This window comes from Lemur catta, chromosome 1, assembly GCF_020740605.2.
Source record: "Lemur catta isolate mLemCat1 chromosome 1, mLemCat1.pri, whole genome shotgun sequence".
In the NCBI taxonomy this organism is placed as follows: Eukaryota; Metazoa; Chordata; class Mammalia; order Primates; family Lemuridae; genus Lemur; species Lemur catta.
Genome location: NC_059128.1, coordinates 204,680,709 through 204,698,244, shown reverse-complemented (window position 1 = coordinate 204,698,244; position 17,536 = coordinate 204,680,709). Strand labels below are relative to the sequence as shown.

General features: G+C 38.1%; 1 protein-coding gene across 1 annotated transcript in view; it reads right to left on the bottom strand.

The window, feature by feature from the left end:
* KCNMB2 (potassium calcium-activated channel subfamily M regulatory beta subunit 2) overlaps positions 1 to 17,536 on the bottom strand; it is a 236,234-nt gene that overhangs the window by 31,812 nt on the left and 186,886 nt on the right. The window lies entirely within an intron of this gene.

The window sequence follows — 17,536 nt, the reverse complement described above, 5'->3', positions numbered from 1 at the left end:
GCACTCTGCATATATAATCTATGTATATAGCATGAAATGCATATGTATATATCTATGTTATTCTTATACCATGAAAACCCCACAAGGTGGGTAGTGATATTATTTCCAGATTATAAACGATGCTTTCAGAAGGGTGAGATGTTTGCTTACATTTAGAAAAAGTGAAGCTATGCTTCAAACTGTCTGCTTGCTTCCGATTCTTTTTCCTAATTAAAAATTTTTAAAATTTAATTCATTTATTTTATTATTTTTAGAGATGAGGTCTTGCTATATTGCCCAGGCTGGAGTGTAGTGACTATTCACAGGTTTGATTATAGTGCAGTGTAGCCTCAAACTCCTGGCTTTAAGTGATCCTCCACCTCGGCCTCCACATAGCTGGGACTGCAGGTGTGTGCCAATGTGCCTGGCTTGCCTCCAACTCTTATTCTTTCTAGAGAAAGACACATTATGGTCTAGCCCAGTGCTTCTTCAACTGTAAAGTGCATACAGATTACCAAGGATTTGTTACAATGTAGATTCTGATTCAGTGGATCTGGGGTGGGGCCCGAGATCCTGCCTTTTTGATAAGCTCTTAGGTGATGTCTATATTGCTGGTCTGCAGACAAAAGTGAGTAGCAAGGGCTCAGCGCAGGTACTCAGAGTAAGTGGTTGGTTATAGGCCCAATTTTGTCACTAACTAGCTGTGTGACCTTGAGAAAGTAACTTAACCTCTCTAGGGTGTAATCTGTATCATGGAGAGTTTGAAATGGATAACCTCTAAGATCTCTCTCAGCTCCAATATTTTATGATTCAATAAATTGAAGAATGAATGTAAGCATATACTAAGTCATTGTGTATTGACTTTCTGGGAATAGGTCTGGGAATAGGTCTTCTATAACCCTTGGATCAGCATCAGAGATATAAGGAACAGAGGCTGTAGGAGGTTGTGGGGGTTTAGTAACCAGTATAGATGCAAGAAGTCATACATCCACACTTGGTCTCCTAGGATAAAGGCAAGAATGAGAGGATCCACCTGAATGGATGCCCTACATAGTTTTAGAAAGATATAGGAACTGAACCTGCTAGTTCTTTAAATGACTTGGATCTGGGATAAAGTTATTTATGTTCCTTTTTGAACATCTTTAAAACATCAGGTAGAATAGAATTAAATCCATTATTAAAATGAGTTATCCTTCAGGAGATAAGAATGATTTTAATCTAAATTGAATGAATTACTTTATAAGAATGAGGATTGGTTTAAACTTTTGGGAAACTATTTTCACATGGACTCTGGTAGAATCCTCTGATGGCTTTAGTGATTTCTTCAAAGGGTTTGTGGCATGGGGTAGACAAAGAAAAGTGGCACAATTTGAGTCTGGGTAAACCAATAAATTACTTAGCACTGTCCTGTCACTGGCTATTAGCCAGCATTTAATAGACACACCATACAAATTATAAATGCTTTGAAATTACTCCAAGTGAAGGGACTGCAGTGATTTCAATAAATTTAGAATACTTGTCAGACTATGTGTCATTATTCTAGCATTGAATCTTTGCTCTGTTGTTTTCCGATGATACTGAAAGAGGGAGATGAAAGTTGTATTTATTCTAGTGAACTGTCTAAATCTTGTTGGAAAGGACTTAATGACTCCTTGAGTTATTCCAGTAAGTGCATTTGGAGCTTCTCTACTCCAGTTTTCTTTCATAAAGATAAACTGTTATTTAAAACCTGCTAAGTTTGTTTCTAATTAAAATGAAAGAGAGTAGCTGCTTTAATGACAATAGTGTAAAGGTTCTGTGGAGGTTGAAAAAAATTCCAAGCTTCAAACAAACACCTAGAATTCAAAATATTTTAATGGAAGCTGGTTTGGAGGTTCTCTTCTAGCTCAAAGACAGCCCCCTGAACTCCTAAAGTAATTAACTCAGCTTTGCTCGTTTTATAAGACAAGGAATTTTCCGTTTGAATTATGATTTGGAAGAGATACAGAGACAAAAAAAAGTACTTTATAAAATTTTGTCATTTGTAATTCTAGCATGAAACAGATCTGTGTTGTAGTAGCAGCTGCACAGGGCTGTGGGCAAAGGGGAGAAAACCTGGATCAAATCCCATCACTGAATGACGTAGGAACTGGGGAGAACCTGGCAGAGCCATTGTATATGACTGCAGATGAATACAGTCTGAAAACCAAAAGCCCTAAAAGATGTAACTTCAGCCTTGAATGAAAGTAGGGAGTCAGTAAGAATGTGACAATTTCTTGTCTCAGGAATTTATAAACGGCCTCTTTCCATGTTTTAAGCACACACCTTGATAATTTCTGCCTCCCTGACTCAGTTCCAGCCATTCTTTCTGCTTCCCTCCCTGCCTAGTGAATGAGTTATCTTTTTTCAAAGCCACCTTGGATGTCCCCACTTCTGTGAAGCCTTCTCTGACCCACCTGAGCAGCTTCCTCATCTCTGCTTTCAGTTCTTGGTACTTAGCTCTGTTAAGGCAAAGCACAATTTAGGCTGCTTGTATGCAATTCTGCCTCCCTGCTAGGTCGTAAGCATCTCTAGGGCAGAGCTGTGTCTTAGGCACCTTAATGGCACAGTGCAGAACACAGAGTAATGCATGGCTGTGTTTGCTGCCTTGGCCATCTAAGTACGTACTGGGAAATGTGGCCACTGGTATGACTTGGCCTCATGTCCTAGCTGGTTGCAGCTGATTCTTCCTTAGCATCTTCCCACTTTGCTTCTTCCCACTCCCCACTCTTTATCTGTCCTTCTCCTGACTGTCCTGCTCCCTCTGTGCCTTTCATTGGCTTGGGCGGAAAGTTTCTATGGCTGAATTACCACGCAGGCAGGTTTTCCTTAGACGGGGGGCATGGCAAAGAAGCTGAGCAAAAGCACCAGCTGGGGCTCCTCGTTGCCACCTGGTGTCACCACTGACCAACTGTGGGACTTTGGACAAGTCAATTTAACATCTCTGAGTTTTAGTTTCCTCAACTGTAAAAATGGGAATAATAACAGTTGCCTTTCTGGGCTGCTTAGAAGATTAAATGAGACAATAGATGCAAAAGTACCTAAAGTAGGTCATGGCACATAATAGGTGCATACTAAACAGTAGTTTACCTCCCCACTTCCATTATTAAATCTAAAAGAAAATGGATTGGATTTTCTCTTTTTGTAAAAAAACAAAACAAACAAACAAAAAAACCCCCAAATCCTGTTAAGTTGATTTGTACTTCTACACTGAGACCATTGATATGTTTTAATGGGTCGGTGCTTCTCAATAGATGAAAAGCGGTTTTCTGACATATTGAGATGATAAAATCTGAAGTACCTCATAATTAGCATTATGTTCTGATACCCATTCTGAGCAAGAAAAGCATAAAGACAGTGTCTATAAATGCTGGCCATACATTAGAATCACCTGGGGGAACTTTTAAAAATTACTGGTGCCTGGGTCTCACCCCAGACCAATGAGAACCTCTGGGGCCAAGTCCCGGTGTCAATATATTTTTAAAAGCTATTCAGGTAATTCTGATGTGCAGCTAAGGTGAGGAACACTGTTACAACCTCTCGGGTTCTGATTTCATTTAAGTTGAATTCTTTATAAATACTCTCCCTGTCTCTAGAAGCGTCAGCTGGAGAGTAGCAGTTTTGCAAGTGCCACTCTGTGCAGTGGCTTTTCTCTTCCTACCAGGGCTGAGGCCTCAAGGTGACAGCTGCAAGGATGAGTGAGACACGGAGCAGGGAAAGAGCAAAGTGGATGCAGTTTCCTCATGTCAGTGGCCTTGGGCTACGCATATGGGATACTCTTAATGCACTCTGCTTTATTAAATGAGCAAGCAGGAGCCAACAGAACTATTTAACACATAATTACATGCCTAATCTTGCAGAAAATTGTAACACTAATGACATCATCCTGGCAACTTAAAAGGTCACTCTAAGCACAGAAATTTAGGGTTGCTTCTAATATGTGAGACTTTATCTTTGCAGACGGCAAATTATACGTTCTTCACAGGAATTGAATTGTTTTGGCTTCAAGGAGTTTGGGGGAGAAGCCTAATGTATGGTGATAATTTTAGACCTAGTGATTTAATTTAGAAAACATTGTGACTTCCTATTAAGAGCAGTTTTAAATGTCATTGGCATGTTTTCCTCCAAAATCAGCTACATACTTTGTTTTGTTTTAGTTCATTCATTTGTACTTTCATTTGCCAAACATTTATTAAATGCCTCCTATATGTCAGGCACTGTACTGGGTGCTGCAGGCACCAGGACATTCAGACCTGCTTCTGAGGACTGCACAGTCCATGGAGAAGTCAGAATAGCAACTCAACATTTGCGCCCTACTGGACCCACTATTTCTAAGGTCGCTGTGACTTCCCAGTGAATACGTCTGATAGTTATTGTCTCCACATCTTATTTATGCTCTCAGCTTATTAAATTTGATATTGTTGATCAATTCTTTCTTCTAAAAAGGAAGATGTTGTAAATGCTTTGCAACCTTGACTTAGAGGACAATGCTCTCTTCATTCTCCTTGCTCTGTAGCTGTTCCTTCCATTTCTTTTGTGAGTTCTTATTTTTTCACCCTCCCCTTAAATGTTGGTATAATTTGGGGGACTAGCAAGTACTACTTAAGAGTCTCGATAATAATGCTTCATAACTGGAATGAAAAAGACCTTTCTTTCCCAGTTTGGAACATTAGGTGAATAGCTCTGTTTGCTGCCAGTTGTAGAGGTAAAAAAGTGCATTGCGGAACACTATTGTCCCTTTGAGAAGAATCAAATAAGAGAGAATGGACTCTCTGAATTCTTATTGCAGGCTGCTTTTCAATAGCTCAGACAGCCACGTATGGAATCCTCTGGCTGGAGATGGTGTGGTGGTCGCCTGTGGCCTTTGTCTTGTGTAAGGTAGAACAACTGTTGTTCCTGTAATCATATGTGTTTGACTTCTGTTTCGGGAGGACAGTAGCCCAAGTTAAATAAGGTATGTGTCCTTTAGCCTGCTAGTGACTTGACTCATTGAGCTCAACACTGGGCTATTTAGAGGCTCTGGATTTTTAATCTTCACCGTCACTGAGTAATTGCATAATTGCAGACAAAACACTTCCTTTTCCTCCACTTTCACCATCTGTGAAAATATGACTGTGGAACTCTATTCTTTTAGTCAATTCAGCATTAATTTCTTCACTCAACAAATATTTATTGAAGATGTAAGTAGGTGGCAGGCATGAAGTTGGGTGCTGGGTACGTACTGATGAACACAGAGGACAATGCCCCTCCTTTTATGGAACTTATGGTCTAGAGGAGGAGACAGACTGGCCAGACAAATGTGGATGGGTGCCTGTGATGAATGTTATGCATATTCATCAATAATGAAATAAATTTTGCATTACATCACATCTACAGTCATAGCAGGATCAGAAATGACCATCTCAGGGTTTAGTTGAAAGAGCTTTTAAGTTAATTTCCAGCTGAAATCCCAGCTCCATGATATAGTAATTATGTACCCTAAATACATTACTAAGTTCCCCTGAGCCTCATTTCCCTCATCAAGAAAACTGGTGTAATAGCAGACATCACACAAAATTGCCATGGGAATTATTTGAAATCACATATGGTAATAAGTAGAAACTCAGTTAATGTCAGTTTTTTCCCTTTGGAGGAAATGGTTGAATTTTCTTCTCCAGATTGGCTATGCTCATACATCAAGCTCTTCTGTTTGATTTATTTTTTCAAAAAACCCAAAAAGTTCTATGCAGAAATAGAAAACACATTTTTACATGGTCATAATTATTACACTATTTGGTACTTCATTTCTTTTTTTATTTCAGCGTATTATGGGGGTACAAAAGTTCAGGTTATGTATATTGCCCATGCCCCCTCATCCCCCCGAGTCAGAGCTTCAAGCGTGCCCATTCCCCAGACAGTGCGCATCTCACTCACCATGTAGGTATACACATTTCTTAATGAGATTTTCAAGTGGGTAATCACAACTGGTGTTCAGTTTGATTCCTTCCATGCTACGTATTTAAAGCCAGTTTAATTGTTAAACATTCCCTCTATTGAGCATCACACATACGTAGCTGGTGTGAGAAAACCTGCTCATAACTCCCAGGTGCCTCCTAGATTGATAGAGATGACAGGTTTATGCTGAAACCATGTATCCCTTCTCGGTGAATGTTGTTCAACTCTTCCTTCTCTCTCAGTTGAGAATCAAGAGAGTCAAACGATCGTACGAGCTCTTTGTGGAGAAGATCTAGACATGACAATATAGGCATAATGATGTGAGGTACTTCTGTAGACCTATATAAAAATAAAATATTTGTATGTATTGTTTCATTTAATTCTGACATAACCCTTATGAGAGCTCTATTTACCAGAAGAGGAATCTAATATTCAGAAAAGTAGGTAAATTTTCTCAGGTAACGAAGCTATGAAGTGGTGAAGACAGAATTTCAATCCAAGCCTGTCCCACTTCAAAACCAACACTCTCTCAACCTATACATTTTTGCTAGGCAAGCCAAATATTAAAATCCACATCAAAGAAATAACGATTGCTGAATGAATGGCGGCAACATTCAGCTTATTTCTTCCTTGAGTATTGCATTCTTCATCACATCAAAGAGAGAGAGGGATATGAGGGATGGGCAAAGAGTATGGCAGGAGTGAGAAAAAGGCAGGAAAGTAAAGCATGGAGGTACAAACGTGGACAGGGTGACCCAAACCCAGGCTTTATTCCTTACTCTCTGTGTGGCCTCGGGAAAATTTACAATACTTTCCTACCTCTGTCTTCTATTATTTAAAATGAAGATGGCAATAATAATAATAGTATACAACTCATAAAACTCTTGTGAAGATTGAGTTAATTTATATGATGTACTTTGTGATGTTACAATGTAATAATGTTATACTATATGTGTACATATGTAATAGTACATAACATATGTAACATGAATAAATGTGAATTAATATATATTTATGCTAATACACGAATGTATATGACATTATATATACGACTTAATGTGTGAAAAATGTCTGCAACATGGAAAGCATTAAGTATATATTATTATAATTTAAGAGTTAAAAATATGTTATATTTGGGAGATAAAATCTATGTAAAGGTTCACATAGTTAAATATATTCCATAGACATTCATAAATGTGATCTCTAATTTTTCATGGAGAGAGGAGTGAAGAAAAGAGTAAGCCATGGAAGTGCATTAGCTCTGCTATTGACACATCTATAATTGGGGCCCTTTTGCCTCCTGGCCTCCTATTCCTCATAGTAACATGAAGGAATTGAAAAAGATGAGTCTAAGATTCCTTTCATTGACAAAGTTTTATTTTGTTCTGCTTTGGAAAATTGCAATCAATGTCTGTTCCTGCAACTTATTTGACTTCTAACCTGTCTTTAGAACATAAGTTCTATTTTACATTTTGTTGAATTCTTAAATGTTGTATTCAGTAATGCTCATGGGAAATCTAGTAAAGTAGAAGGAGGGGAGATTAAGTACCAGAAGGGAAGGCAAAATGAAAGCCCTCCATGGTCCTTTTAAATGATTTCTATAGACTCTGTGTTTCTATAGAGTCAGGCATCTTGGGCAGAAGCCTTGTTTTGTTGTCAGCTTTCCAGCCAGGCTCTTCTAACTTATTTCTTCCACTCCCTATTCACCTGCCCACAGAGCTCCATCTCTAATTCAATGGTTAAACCACCACTGTATCCCAAAGGGGAGCTAATGATATGCTTGTGGATGTTTTAGATGTTACGGTGGATTGGTAAGGGAAATATTTTAGGGGCAAGAAAATAGGGTTCATAGGTCCTGTTCTATCTAATTGTAGCGATCATTGGGTAAACTATAATTAAATTTGTCCACAGCCTCTTCCAGTAGTCTCTGAACTGACTACTGATAATATGTGTAAAATTCTATTTCTGGGGGAAACCAGCATTCTGAACTCAGTGTTCTCAGCCTCACACTGAGTCATCCAGCCCTTTCTTTTTGCAAACAGGACAAAGATTCCTTTGATTTATCCATGTCTTTTATTGCCAAGTGCAACAGTGGTAACAAACCATGGGCTCTGGAGGTGGACACGACTGAGTTTGAGCTCCATGTCTGCCCCTTTATTCTCAGTATTACATTGGATGCAAGCTAATTAACTTCTCTGAGTCTCACTACTCTTATCTATAAAATGAGAATATTAATGTAACCTTTGAAATTTGTTGTGAGGATTAATTAAAATAATAGGCCTGACATTGGCAGCTATTTATTTATACATAGCTATTTATTTATATGAATATGCTTATTTAAATATGTGATACATAAACAAGTTTATTTGTTTATATATCCTAATAGACCTAATGTGCCAGATTAAGACCATTATCCTGACTGAAGGGATTTGAGACAGAATTCAGAGAAATAAGTCATTGTAGCATTTTAAAGCTGGAAGATAAATCAGAGATATTCTGGGCCAGATGCTCAGATTAGGGATTTTTTGATTTTCTTGTATACTTTTTTTTAAGACTACAGGTAAAAGGAACTTAGAAGCAAATGGTCCAATTGTAAAAATAGCCTTTTACAATGCAAAAGGTACTAAACAGGCAAAGGAAAATGTATTTTAAATTTTAAATCCTACTTTGACTCACTGGAAGGCTGTACTTAAAGATATCAGGAAAAAACAGTTAATAGGAATAATGATTCTTTTTTGATGGCTACAGGTCAAAGGAAAACCTATTCAAACTGCTTGGGTTCTATGGTGAAAGACTCTTAAGAAATACTAAACGAGATACTAATTTAGTCTTTTTAAAAAAACTATGTTTTCACAATTGTCTGGAAAATGTTTGATGTGATGATGACTCAGTTGCTGAGGAAGCCTATAAATAATCTAAATACTTTGGAATTGTTTTCTTAAAGAGCTTACATCTCTTACATTTTGTAGTGTATGTTCTCAGGTTCTAAATTAGGGACTTAGAACCCAAGGGTCAAGAAGAAACCATCTAAGAAGATGAGTGACTGACAGAAATTGGGAACCTGAATTTTTAGTCCACACATATACCCCTAAAAGAGCACCCAATTTAGAAAGAGGCAGCATGGATGAAGAAGGCAGATGAAATTGCTTTTACCTCTTATTTCCATTCCTTTTTTGCTATGTGGTATGGGGTGAGTTAATTAACCTCTCCAAATCTCAAGTTCCTTACTTACAAAAATGAATGTTGTAATCTGCACCTCCAACAGTTGTTTTGCTATTAAGCAAGAAGACATGTTAAGTGTATGGAACATGGTAGGTATGAATAAATGTAAATTCTTTCACCCAAAGGAACTGATTTGGTTATCTTGTCCAACATCTGCTATCAAGACCCAGAACTGCCTCTTTTCCTATAGGGGGAAGAAGCCAATACATATAGCTGTTTTCTTGAGAAAATGGACATCAATCCATTAAGAAGCAGTTGTTAAAAGTGGCTTCATGTTAGAAGGCATTAGGTGCACAGGCTCCATGAAAGGAATGATTTATCTCAAACCTAGAGGTGTCTGTTACCCCTCCCTATTCCTCATGCCTCATCCAAACAGTCACCAAAATCTTGTGTATAATATCTTCTTAATATTAATATCCCTAGAGAAGCACTGTTCAATAGAAGTACAATGTAAGTCACATATGTAATTTAAAATTTTCTAGTAGTCACATTAAAAAGAATAAAAAGAAATAGGAGAGATTAATTCAAATAATATTTTACTTAACCTAATATGCCTCAAATATTATCATTTAAACATGTAATAAAAATATTGATATCATTTACACTTATTTTACTAAGGCTTTGAAATTCAGTGCATATTTTATACTTATAGCACATTGCAATGCAGACTAACCACGTTTGGAGTGCTTAATAGCCACAGGTGGCTAGTGGCTACTATTTTGAACTATGTTATTAATAGAATCTGCCCTCTGTCACCGTATCATTTTTTAGCAACAATAATAAATTATAAAAGATAATTAGTATTTTCATTTATTTAGTTCTTGCTGTGTAATGGGCCCTGTGTTTTATATGTATTACATTGATAACCCTATCAGCCCATTTTATAGATGAGGATGCTGAGGCTGAGAGGTTAACTAATTTTCACAAGGTCATGCAATTTTTAAGAGGTAAATCTGGGATTGAAACCCAAGTCAGTTCAACTCTAATGCTAATCATGCTGCTTCTCCTGAATTACTTGAATAGCTTCCTAACTAGTTGGCTTGCATTACAGCAGGACATTTTCATATGGCTGTGTCAAAATAGCCACTTCAAATTGTAATACCATTATTTTATTATTTCTACAAAATAATAGAAGTCATTTATGTCACAGACATCCTTGACCTTCAGCTGTCTTTGAGCCTCAACCTCTCTGTTATCCTATTCGTGAGACTCTTCCAGTCCCTCATTTGCATCTTTGACTCTCAGTCTGGAGCTCTAAGATTGGGGTGAAGTGTAGGGATATAACAGGCATTCAGGGTGGGTTAAGATTGTTGGAAAAAAATGTTAGCATTGTCCCTAAAAGGAATAAAGATCCCTTAGGGAAAAGTCTGGGTTCAGATCTGGGGCAGGAAATATGGAAGATGAATCATGCCAGACATCTATCAAAGACTATCAGGATTGTTTCAGAAGGACTCAAGGGCCAACTTGAAGAGGGGACAAAGATAGGACAATCTGAGTATCAATCAGAACAACTAAAACAGGTGGAAATACAGCAGATATATTTAGTCCATTATTTCATAGTGTTACTTTTTAAAAAAACTAATTGGTCACCATTAGAAGATGGGAATCAATCTATTATATTGAAAACTGGTGAGTATAGGGAAAGAATCCATCATTTACCCTACATTTCTGATATTAACTAAAACACTGGGAAACCAAATAGTAGGTTGAATAAAGTTTCTCTTTACAGAAGTATTAACCTAGGGCCGGGCGCGGTGGCTCACGCCTGTAATCCTAGCACTCTGGGAGGCCGAGGCGGGTGGATCGCTTGAGGTCAGGAGTTCGAGACCAGCCTGAGCAAGAGTGAGACCCCGTCTCTACTAAAAATAGAAAGAAATTATCTGACCAACTAAAACTATATATATAGAAAAAATTAGCCGGGCATGGTGGCTCATGTCTGTAGTCCCAGCTACTCGGGAGGCTGAGGCAGTAGGATCGCTTGAGCCCAGGAGTTTGAGGTTGCTGTGAGCTGGGCTGACGCCACGGCACTCACTCTAGCCCGGGCAACAGAGCAAGACTCTGTCTCAAAAAAAAAAAAAAAATAAAAAAAAAAATAAAAAAAAGTATTAACCTAATTAATAATGATGGAATATTAGAATCAAACTATCATCATTTTGCAAGTTTTAATGAGCTAATGTAGTGAGCAAGACTTTGATCATGAGTGATTGTTATCATCAAAAAGAGAAACAACCCAAAATATCAATTACAAATTAGTCATGCCAAAAAACCAAAAGCTGAATCTAATCAATCCCGTAGATCCAATTTATAGAAAGTAAAAAGAACAGAGGAACACGTTATAAAATACTGTGGAGATCAACTAGCAAAATTGAGACTGTGAGAAACTCTATAGGACAGACAACATGGAGTGTTTAACAAATAAATTGAAAAGATAAAACAGAGAATCTATAAATTAAATGTTACTTAAAAGATGTATTGACTAATTATGATGTGTGAACTTTATTTGGATTCTGACTATAAAGGCAAAAGTCATGCTCTTTCCTGTTTTTTATTTTTATCTATCCTAGTACAATTCTTTTAGGATTATTTATTTCCAAAGGGTACAGCCAATTAGTTTACTTCTTAATTACATTCATTGATGGATTTTCATGATCTGTAGGTAAACCCAAGAAAGATGTCACAGTGCCATACTTCAAGGAGGGGGTTATAAATGTGAACTTTAGGGAGGCTTCCTGGAGGAGGTGGCAATCAATAGCAAAAGAAGATGAAGAATACTAGAAAGATTTTCTGAGAAGGGCAATTGAATAGGCTTACTGACATGAGCATTTTGTGTTGCATTGGGTGGGAGGTTGAAGCCTCTTGAAGTGGAAGGTCCATGTTGTGTAGCTGGTATATGCCCAGCTGTCAAAAGGCCAGATCTGGGTCTGGGATGAGTTGGTACTTGATACAGTGGGATTCATCACTGCACATGCCTTTTGCTCCTTAAGAATCAATAATAGATGAGGCTTTCTGTCCTTTCACATTGCACACATTTCTTTGCATTCCACATCATGGAATTCCCAGATCCTGAAGGTCAGGCTGCAGCACAGACTCCTAGTTATGCACTAGTTCTAATGCTATACCATTCGTAGCCAATCACAGCATAATGTCTCTTGACACTCTGGCTGAAAACTGATGGTTTAATTACTAAATTATAACATCCCTCTTCTTGAGGTGGTGATGAGGAAGCACCTAGTGCCAGGTGCTAGGAATTTGAGGGTGCTAGAGCCACAGGGAGGAACATCCTACTGGCTAGTCCAGAGCCTGTGGACAAACTTACCCCAAACAGTGAAGTACAGGCACAGACTCTTAACACCGAGTGTTGTATTTAGAGTCAAAGACTGCTCTTGGTACGCTTTTTGGAGTGAAAGGTGGTTCAGGACCATAGAATGAAACACTTGCTTCCCTGACCCTCCAGATTTGAGATGTGGTTGGTTCTGTGATGCAGGGAGTAAGCCGGGAACAAGTGAAAAGGGGGCTATAGCACAACTGAGATAGGCTTGGAGATAAACACATTATACCTTCCATCTTTATTGGTAAGTGTGTGTGTGTGTGTGTGTGTGTGTATCTCTGTGTGTGTGTGTGTGTGTGTGTGTGGCCTAAGGAGTAAGAATCAGGCACAGTAAATTTGGCATTATTGACTCTCTGCTTTCCTCTTACTGACCATGTAGCTTTGAGTTGGCTGTTAAGCTTGCCTTAGCCTCTTTCTTTATTTTTAAAATGAAATTATTATTGTCACATAGTAGGAACTCAACAGAGTAGCTCATAATCAATTTTCCCAAAGCTTCAGTTGTGTCAAGGTCAAAAGGTGATCCCATTTCTTTGTTTCCGAACTTTCCTTATTTAAACTGATACAGAGGGTCAAATGAAAGCTCCTCTCAAACTCTCTTCTGCCAATGTTACTTTCAAAACATGTGAATGAATGAAAAGAAATACTGCAAGCAAATTGTGGAGGGGGAAAATGGTCATTGTGTTTTTCAAGAAACTTCTGTAAGAAACAAAAGGAAATGCAGCTGCAATAGCCAGGGATAGCTTCCACTTGAGGGCATTTGGCTGGAGTTGTCTATCATGAATCATCGGGCCAGGGAAATTATTCAGATGATGTGGTATATCCCTAGTTGTAGGATTTACTCCTCATTGGGTAAACAAGTTTATTGAGGAAAACTAGATGACAAATCAACCTACGCTGGTGCCATAAATCTTTATGCTTTATTGAGTTTACCAAAATAATCAATTATTATACACACCTATTTGCTGCCAAATGACATATTAAACTCTTTGTTATCTGAGACTCCTAAGACCCTGACAAGTCATTCTTCTCCCCTGTATATTTTACTTCAAGCCCTTTGGAATACTTTAAACAAGCAGTTATCCAGCTGTTGATTAAACACTTCCCATGGAAGGGAACTCACTTTCTCCAAAGACGACCCCTCCCATTGATAGACGTTGGTAGTTGATGGAAAGTGTTTCCCTAATTCGAGCTGGGATCTGTCCCCCTAGAGTTCCACTATTGCCCCTGTTTCTATATTCTGGATTGCTCTCCAGATGTTTTGGTGCAGCTGTAAGGTCTTGCCAACACTTCTCCACTATATTACTCCAACAGTTCTTCACATGGCATGCGTGATCTCAGTTTCCCTTCGTGCTTTGGACACATCCTCAGGCCATGCTCCACACTCTCTGAATGTATCATGGGCATTACAGTACTAACATTTCTTATTTAATGGTGCTGTATATATTTTCATTAATGCTGCAATACCCTATAAGATAGATATTCTCATTATTCCTACCCTACAGATGAGGAAACTAAAGCATAGGGAAGTTAAGTAACTTACTCAAAGCTGGTAAGTAGAAGACCAGGTTCTGAACCCCAAAAGCCTACATTAACAGTCTATCCTCCTGAACACTGTACAATTCTATTTTTCTGAATATAGTATTTCTAAGGTCGTCTGATTATTGCTAAGGATGGCAAAACTATCACTTCCTTACATTTATGTATCCTGAGGTCATGATAACATTCCTGATTGGTATGGTTGACCATGATACATAAAAGGATTTGAAAGCCAAGAGTCAGATTCTGAAATTCCACGCTTGCCTTGGGAAGACCATGCGGAGATGTTAGGCTTTGTCTTGAAGATGATGGAGTCCTATTAAGCATTATTTTTGTATTTTGAACTTCATCACACATTTTTAAGCAAGGAAGAAGCCACAAGATCTTATTTACATACTTGAAATATTACTTGGAAGGTAGTGTTGAGGATAAATTAGAGTAGGATGAAACTATAAGCAGGGAACTGATGATGATGAGAATAATCCAAGCAAGATCTGAAGCGGGTGGGGTGAAATAAATGAAGAAATCTAGGCAGTGTTTAGAAGGTGAAAGGAAGGTCCATTGACTTAAACCAGTCTGGTGGATGGTGATCTTCCTCCAGGATGCTGCTGTTTGGCTTTTGTTCCTGGGATCCCCAGAGGATAAAGTCCCTGAGCTGTCCTTGATGTCTTCCTGTGTCAAAACTCAAGCAAAATGATTCTAATTTTCTTTATCTCTTTGTCACTTGTAAATGAATTTGCATTGAGATAAGGAATAACATGTTTGACAAAAGCCATATTCATCATATCAAAATGTTTCCTGAATAGACTAGAAGGGTGGCCATTTGTTTTAAAATGGACACGTCTAGTGTAATATATCTGATGATGGTAAGTGATTATCTCTCAAGAGAAAGAATTTCTATTTTAAGAATCTAATATTTTTAGTGTGAAAATCTAGGAAATTTATGTTCCAGGAAAATAATAGTTAAAAGTCTATTTTATCCAGAATGTAAGTGTTAGGTCATTCTTCCTCAACACTTTCTCTAAAAAGAGTTAATCTCCCTTTTTAAAGAATCTTTTAAACAGTTTCTGTGGGCTTTTCATTTACTGATGCATTCATTTATATAACATTTGTTATATAACACATAGTAGGTGTCAGAAACCACACTAGATGTGAAGGATTAAGTCCCTGCTTTCAAAGAGTATCAGGAACATGAGAAGTCTTAAAAGAAATCGAGTGCTGAAGCACAACCATGTACTTGGTGATTTGGCGATGAATATTAATTGTTAAATTGTTGACAATTTTTAATAACCTGTTTATTTTTGTGTGAATTATATATTAGTTCTTGCTTCAGAAAGTCAGATGCTATGATATGTCTCCGAACCTGAGATTCATTTTTAGAATCAGGCTGTTAATATCACATGGTATAAATAAAATTGGGCCTGGTTCTGATAGCAGTGCTGCACCTGCATTTGTGTAAAGATGGTTCTAGGAGTACCAGTGGCCTCTGGAAGTTGAAATATTTTGCTATCTTACAGAAGAGCTTCTGGTCAAAACTAAGGTCAAAGTGACAAAGAAAATACTGAGATGCTAGATAGAAGGGAAACACATTTTGCCTTTAGAATTGCACAGTTTTTTTTTTCTTTGTGTATTTCTTTTTTTTAAATTTTAGCATATTATGGGGGTACAAATGTTTAGGTTACATATATTGCCCTTCCCCCCTCACCACTCCCCCCACCCCGAGTCAGAATTTCAAGCTTGTCCATTCCCCAGATGGTGCACATCGCACTCATTATGTGTGTATATACCCATCGCTTCCTCCCCTCTCCCATTTGCCTGACACCTGATGAATGTTATTCCTATATGTGCACTTAGGTGTTGATCAGTTGAAACCAATTTCCTGGTGAGAACATGTGGTGCTTATTTTTCCATTCTTGGGATACTTCACTTAGTAGAATGGGTTCCAGCTCTATCCAGGAAAATACAAGAGGTGTTATATCACCATTGTTTCTTATAGCTGAATAGTATTCCATGGTAAACATATACCTCATTTAATTAATCCACTCATGTATTGATGGGCACTTGGGTTGTTTCCACATCTTTGCAACTGTGAATTGTGCTGCTATAAACATTCGAGTGCAGATGTCTTTTTTATAGAATGTCTTTTGTTCTTTTGGGTAGATGCCCAGTAATGGAATTGCTGGATCTAATGGTAGGTCTACTTGTATCTCTTTAAGGTATCTCCATATTACTTTTCACAGAGGTTGCACTAGTTTGCAGTCCCACCAGCAATGTATGAGTGTTCATAACATTTATTGTTATGGGACTTTTTGATAAAGGCCATTCTCACTGGAGTTAAGTGATATCTCATTGTGGTTTTGGTTTGCATTTCCCTGATGATTAGAGATGTTAAGCATTTTTTCATATGTTTGCTGGCCATTTTTCTGTCTTCTTTTGAAAAGTTTCTGTTCATGTCCTGTGCCCACTTTTTGATAAGTTTGTTTGATTTTTTCTCTCTGATTTTCCTGAGTTCTCAATAGATTCTAGTTATCAGCCCTTTATCGGACGTGTAGCATGTGAATATTTTCTCCCATTCTGTAGGTTGTCTGTTTGCTCTTGTGATAGTTTCTTTGGCTGAGAATTGCACTAAGTTTTAAAATGATATTTTAACTGTTGGTGTAGTGTTGGGCTATTGTCCCTATTGTATACTCATTTTGCATGATACCTTAAATTATAATTGGGGAGAGAAGGATGGTAAAGTTGTTCTAAGTTTGAATGGAGAAAAAGGAAGTTCCTGCATTTCCAGAAGCATTTCTTGGCAATCCTATCACTTTTGTCTCCACTACAGTTCAGAGCTGGATCACCTCAGTGTGAGTTTTTCCTCACTGTAGTTGCACAGGTCTGGCCTGGAATGTCCACACCTCTCTTGGAATATAAATGAAAGTAGAGAACTCACAGTCCCCGTCATGGATCAGAGCTCATCTCTGTGTAACTTCTCACAGAGCCACTGTCTTAGAACTTCTGATTCCTTGAACTCCAAGTGTTTCCTTACTCATTTGCTCCAGATTTAACAGATTCCTCAAGACTGTGAGATGGAAATGAAGTAATACATGGAGCAGGGACCTGGGGTATAGAAATACTTTATAAATATTTTTTCTATCCTGCTCTTTCTGTTTTTTTTTTTCCACCCTATATCTTTTCAAGGATCAGTCTGAGTAGAGGTGTAGAAATGAAAGCTAGGACTGTCACTGCTATGGTCTGAAGGTCCCCCCAAAGTCATGTGTTGAAATTTACTCACCAATAGATAGTATTAAGAGGTGGGGCCTCTAGGAGGTTATTAGGGCATAAGGGTGGAGCCTCAGTGCCTGGGATTTAGCCGTTTGTAAAAGAGGCCTTTCACAGCCTTCAGCCCCTTTCTGCACTTCTGCCTTCTGCCCTGGAGGATGCCACCATGAAATGATTTCACCAATGGAGCAGGCCTTCACCAGACACCAAGGCTGGAGTCTTGATCTTGGACTTCCCAGCCTCCAGAGCTGTGAG